A 6,505-nucleotide genomic window follows, 5' to 3' on the forward strand; every position below is an offset into this window, starting at 1 on the left:
TAATAACCTAATGTAAAATTGCCTCTTTAAGCCTACTGCTGATCATCTCATCTTTACTTGCCTCTTGCTCAGCTCGGAGGGCATACTCTCTGATTTCGCTTGCACTCCTAGCTCCCCCACACAAATTTCACCTGCATTGGTGGAGTGTGGGGAGGCAGCATTGGTGATGCTATCCACAAGACTCTGTTTTCTTAACCACACAAGGATAGCTCATGCACAAATATGTACAACCTTGAAAGGGTAGGAAAGTTAATACCCCAGGAGCTGAGCTTTGTCCAATGTGATGTAGGAGCAAGTGGATAAAATCTTCTCCTTTTCAATTCCTTACAGATTGGTAACACAGAATTTATATGTCATCCTCAGGAGCATGATCCCAGATATCAGATGATGAGTCACCTTAGTGGCAGAGGATAGCTTACTAATAAATCTTGCCATGAAGCATCCTTTCTTTCTTGCTTTGTTTTTCTTATCCTTCAATCATAAGACTGCATTATCTAGTAAAACAATGCTCATAAACTCCACATCTATGATTCTGTTTTCTGGAGAACTCAGGCTAAATGAGCCCGTCTCAAATCAGTCAACAACTTCTTAGTGCTTCTTGTCTTTTTAGGGTTTCACTTTTAATATAGGGACCTATTTATATTTTAAATATATCCTTTATTATACCAAAATGGTAGTTTATTCATTTATTAAATAAATTTTTATATGTCCTCCACTTTACTGAGTCATAGACAGTCTAATATGAAAGACATGCCTTAGTTTTAAAGTTTTTAGATAAGGGCAAAGAAAAAAAAATATAGAGGCAAAGCAAATACAATGTCTTGCAGAAAAACAAACCATGAGATAGAGTAGGTGAGATATCCAAAGTCCTACAACTATCAAAAAGAAGAGCCAAGATTAATTTCAAAGAGAAAATGTATTTTAAATTTTATTTATCAGATTAATGTTCCTGGTCTCTACCCTGGGACTCAGTGACTATTTGTGTAAGTGTACATGCCCACAGGATAGTGGAGGAAGAAACTGGGCATGCGTGGCTAATTCTCTTGAACCATCTGTTGTCAGAGTATTTATGTGATTTCCATGGTCACCACTGAGGCCTATGACTATCATGGAGACTGCATTCATGGGTTATTCATTTCTCTCTTTAATCACACCCTCTCCAATGTAACTGTGTAGTTCTTTTCACCAATGAAGAAAAGTGTATTTCCTAGCCCTTTGATTCTGAGTTTAGCCAAATGATATGCTTTGACCAAAAGGATGTTAGCAGATGTGATCTATGTATAAGCTTGAAAAAGCATATGTTTCCACTCTTACTCTTGCCCTCTGTCACCATTATGATCAAAGCAATGAATTAGTGTGCTAGAGGATGAGATACAGGTAGTCCAGTAACCCCTGTTATCTCTTCTGACAGTCAACAAATACTCAGAAATATGAGCGAGTCCAATTAAAGCCAGAGGAGCACCAAGACTGAATGCTGAATCACAGTTTTATGAAAAATAAGAGCTCATTGGTTAATGTCATTAATTAAAGGGGTGATTTGTTCTGTAGAATTATTATGGCAGTAGATATCTGATACAGAAATTGGTTCCAGTAGTGGAGTTCTGCAATAACAGAAAACTAAAATATATGGCATTGTTTTGGAGTCTGGATGACAGTGAGAAAGAGGTGTTAGTGGAGACTGGAAAAATAGTGAGGACTTTGTTAGAGAAGTCCAGAAAAATGACAAGGAAACATCTTAAGGGGGTCTGAAAAATGGCCACCTGTGTTAAGTCTTTGTACATATCTGGTAAAAATGTTGCCTCAGGTGACTTGAATTTTTTTTTTCTAAAGAGCTTTTGGATTTGGCAAGAGTTGTCTAAGCAATATATTGAAAACATATATTTATTTTAGCTGTTTGTGAATAAATGTATGAAATAAAAAATAACAATACATTGGAATTAAAATTATAAGAGAATACAGAGGAATCAGAACTTGCTAGGTTGAAAAATAAAGCTTTTTTTTATATCTTCTGAGCCAAAGTTTCTAAAAGTAAGATACAGTGACAAAGTTAAGATTAAATCAATAGTGTGGTTATGAGATCTTTTGTTAAGACATCTCAAAGAATTAAGGTGATATCTAGTAGATGTTCTTTGCTGGACAAACGTGCTTTTGGTAAATTCAAAATCATAAGCCTTAAGAAGTCTGAGCTATGGGCTAGTCTGCTCGTGAGAAGCATTTATCAAAAACGATTATTTGTATGACTTTGGGGGCATGGTAAAACATAATCAGATACACAGAAAGCCTATAAAGATTTTAAGGGAATTGCATTTATAAAATAGCAGCCAGCATGAATTTGATACTGTCGAAATTATAAAATTATCTCTGAGCCTTTAACTCTCTATTCGAAACTGAAATAAGAAAGTTGACTTACATATTTTACTTTTAATTTGTTGTTCCACTTACATATACTGGAATGAAGAGAAACTTACCTATTTTCATTTCTTCAAAATCTGAATATGTAGCTTCTCCTTGGATTCGGTGGCTATTTGTATCAAGTTTGTACTTTGGACTCAGGAACTATCTGTTTGTGTGAGGTTTGTTGATAATTTCAGGAAAGGCTAAAACAGTTAAGGTTAACATTCTCATATTCGAGGATCAGATAACTGCAATAATTTATACCAGAATCAGAAATTTTTTCTGCGAAGAGTCAGATAGTAGGCTTTGTTGGGCATAAAGTCTCTGTCACCACTATTCAGTTTTGACATTATAGCTAAACTTGCCGTAGACAATACATAAATGAATAAGCATGGCTATGTTCCCGTATAACTTTATTTATTTGCTTATGAACTATAATTGCCAAATTCTGATGCATCCCCAAATACAGAACTTGAGAATAAAAACACATATGTCACATAATAAATTCTATTACTTTTGTAATGAAGTGCTCATATAACTTGAATCAAGGTAAATATGGAATTCTGAGTAATGTTACATTTGAATGTTTATAGAATTCTTCTGTAAGTCCTTAAGCTGATGTGATGATATTTATAATTTATGGCTCATGTTGTAAGATCTATGAGGATTTCATCTAGTGTGGCTATTGAATACTGAGAAAATTACAGAGTCCCATAAATGCACTCTTACCAATATTCTTTCTGCGACATTTTACTTTGGAAATTTCTATCTCCCTAAATGGAATGTGTCTCTAAGTGTACATTTACATAAACACAAAGCTAAATTATAGGAATTTAAATCTCAAAATGTATGTTATTGAACATACTGAGACAGAAAATCCTTTGCTCATCTTAAGAAATAATATGTGTGCATTAGAGAAAGCTAACGAGTTTTCAAGTTGGTACTAATTTTAATTCTTTCAAGGATAATTTATTCTGTTTCAAGTAGGAAAACAAGCCATCTGTCAAATATGTCTCTCATTCTAATATCATTAATATCATAATTAGAAGAGATTTAATATAGATACTACATGTATATTGATGACTGATTTGTTTTTTGGTATAATATGAATTTCATTTTTTTTTAGGTCTTTATTTTAGGAAAAGTTGGAAAATGATTAAAAATAGATTATGAGTATAATGCTATTTTAGACTAAAACTTCTCTTTCTGTTTTAGTTATATTTATTTTATAAAAAAATGTATTTTATAATTTTTATCTATATATTTTTAAAAAGCTATTTATAGTCCTTTATTCTTCACTTGGGCAAAAACTTTTAAAATAGAAAATTTCTCAGTAAAATCAATCAATTAATTTGATCCCAGTTTGGATTAGAAGAGAGTTAGATATTCAGAGACAGAAATATCCTGTGATCAGCTGACAATTTCTTCCTTATTTACTTTTCTCCTTGCCAACTGATTAGTAATTTAATGATACATTTTTAATATTATTTGAGAATGTATCATGTGCTAGATATTGTGCTATTGACAAGATAGGTAGATTCCTTGAACTCACAGATTACAATATACTAGGAAAGAGAGAAATTGTGAAGAAGTACATTTGAATGTACATGGCATGAAGGAAAATACCAGACATAATAGAAACATAAGAATAGGATACAGATTTTTTATGACCAGCAAAGAAAAGCTCTTCTAAGTAAATTAGTTTTCTGACTAGATCTGAAGAATGAAAAGTAATTAAGCAGTTGAAAGGTTGTGTGAACAGAATTTTAAGAGGAGGAAAGAACATAATGCAAAGAACCTATGGAAAATAAAATTTGTTGTGTACTGAAAGAGGGTCAATTTACTGAAAGCATGATGATATAAAGCAATAATGTTAAACGATAAGACCAGAAAGTTAAATTTCAGTTAATTGCAGGCCTTGTCATGTTTTAAGAAGTTTAGTTTTCAACCTAAGAACATAGATATCCATCAAAGTGTTTTAATCAGTGAAGGAATATAATCAGCTCTTTTTAGTGCTGAATAATATTCTGTTGTTTGGATGTACCACAATTTATTTATCTATTCATCTTCTAAAGGACATCTTGGTTGTTTCTAAGTTTTGGCAGATATAAATAAAGTTGCTATAAATATCGATGCACAAATTTTTGTATGGACATAAATTTTCAATTACTTTAGTAAAATAGTGAGGAACATGATTGCTGGATCAGATGGCAAGCTTATCTTTAGTTTCTGGTAAGAAACCACCAGACTGTCTTTCAAAGTGGCTGTATTATTTTCTATTCCTATCAGCAATGTATGAGAGTTCCTATTGTTCCACATTCTCACCAAATTTGGTGTTGTCAGTGTTTCACATTTTGTCCATTGTAATTGGTATGTAATGGTATTTTATTGTTGTTTTAATTTGCAGTTCCCTGATGGTATATGATGTGGAGTATTTTTTCAAATGCTTTTTTTCCATTTGTAAATCTTCTTTGGTGAAACATCTGTTGAAAGTCTTTGGGCCCTTTTTAATTGAGTTTGTTTCTTATTGTTGAATTTTAAGAGTTCTTTGTATATGACCAGTTTCTTATTTAAAAACTTCCTGTGGTTGTTTTTGTTGGTTTTTGTTGGTTTGTTTTTTGTAAAAATGTGCCAACACTGAAATTAAGATATTATTTATCAAGGTAAAGAAAGTGATGTCTCATATTGTATTAGTGTTAATACAAATGAAAGAATGATATATTTTTGAAAAAATGTATGATACAATTGACCAGAATTTGTGGTTTGAGTGAAATAGCAGATGGTGAGAAACAGGAAGACTGCTGATAGCCACAGGCTAATACTATTTAATGAAAAATAAAACATTTAAATTCATGACATACTAGTGGGACCATATCCAGTTTCTCAGCCTCCAGTCCTTTCAAGTTGATCAAGTTGACACCTCATGGCTCAATTCTCTTATAATAAGTCACATATTTAGCTTAAACTATCTGGTATGGTCAAAGGCCCCAGGTATAAAAAATGCCAATATCAGGTAAGATATTAAAAGGGCTTAGAGATTATTTCCCAGAAGCCAGTCAAAAGTCAGTTTATTTGAAATGAGCAGGGTTTGGACACCCAAAACATACTAGTTAACCTTTTACTGCACAGAATGTCTGCTTCATTCTTGTCTATAAGCACAATTCCTGTATAATTACAGCATTTCATATCTCCTCTGATTCTATATTATGGAATATTCACAAAATGGCCTTACCATCAGTCTTTTGCAGTCTTTGCTCAAAGAATCCCCAGCTCTGCAGAGAGAGAATTCTATTGGTATAATTATTACCTTTTCATTTTTATGGCTGTGAAATCAAGAAAAATAAGAATATGTCGCTTTGCTAAAATATCAAAATACTAGAAACTGAATCACATTTCTGAAACTTATAGATATTTATGCCCACCTCCATCATTTCTTGTAAAAAAGAAAAAAAAATTAATGACTAATTTCTCTTGATTTTTTTTTTTTTTTCAATTATTTATGCTTACAGCACCTGGTCTTCCTAGGTGATCTCCCATCCAAGTACTAACCAGGCCCAACCCTGCTTGGCTTCAGAGATCAGACATCGGGCTTGTTCAGGGTGGCATGGCTGTAGACCATGGACTGTGGCTCCACTGGGGCGTGATCTCAGGACCTTCTGCAGGTAAAGCATGTGCTAATCGCTACATCATGGAACCATGTCCTAACTGCTCTTGATTTGCCTTGTACTTATCAAGATTGATCTGTTTGGAATAAAAGTTGTTCGCATTAGTTTATATTTTTCTTTAAAGTTGAAATATTAATAGTTATAATAGTGAGATATTAAATAGTATTAATAGTGAGATAGTTTGCATATTTATTATGGTAAAATATATTTAACATAAAATTTACCATTTTAACTATCTTTAAGAGTACAATTCAGTGGCATTAAGTACATTTATGTTGTAGTGCAGACATCATCACTATCCATTTCCAGAACTTTTTTATCTTTTCAAACTGAAATTGTGTATTCATTAAATAATAACTCCTCATTCCCTGGGGCAATGTTATCAGAGCAAAGGGGTCTGTCTGCCTGCAGGTGTCTAAGTTCAGTAAGATACATATAGGTTTTGC

At 32.7% G+C, this 6,505-nt stretch overlaps 1 pseudogene; it reads right to left on the minus strand.

Moving 5' to 3' along the window:
- Positions 1-5,894: 5,894 nt before the first annotated feature.
- Positions 5,895-6,010, minus strand: LOC111740095 (annotated as a pseudogene).
- Positions 6,011-6,505: the final 495 nt, after the last annotated feature.

This window comes from Pteropus vampyrus, unplaced genomic scaffold (assembly GCF_000151845.1).
Source record: "Pteropus vampyrus isolate Shadow unplaced genomic scaffold, Pvam_2.0 Scaffold57, whole genome shotgun sequence".
NCBI classification, from domain to species: Eukaryota; Metazoa; Chordata; class Mammalia; order Chiroptera; family Pteropodidae; genus Pteropus; species Pteropus vampyrus.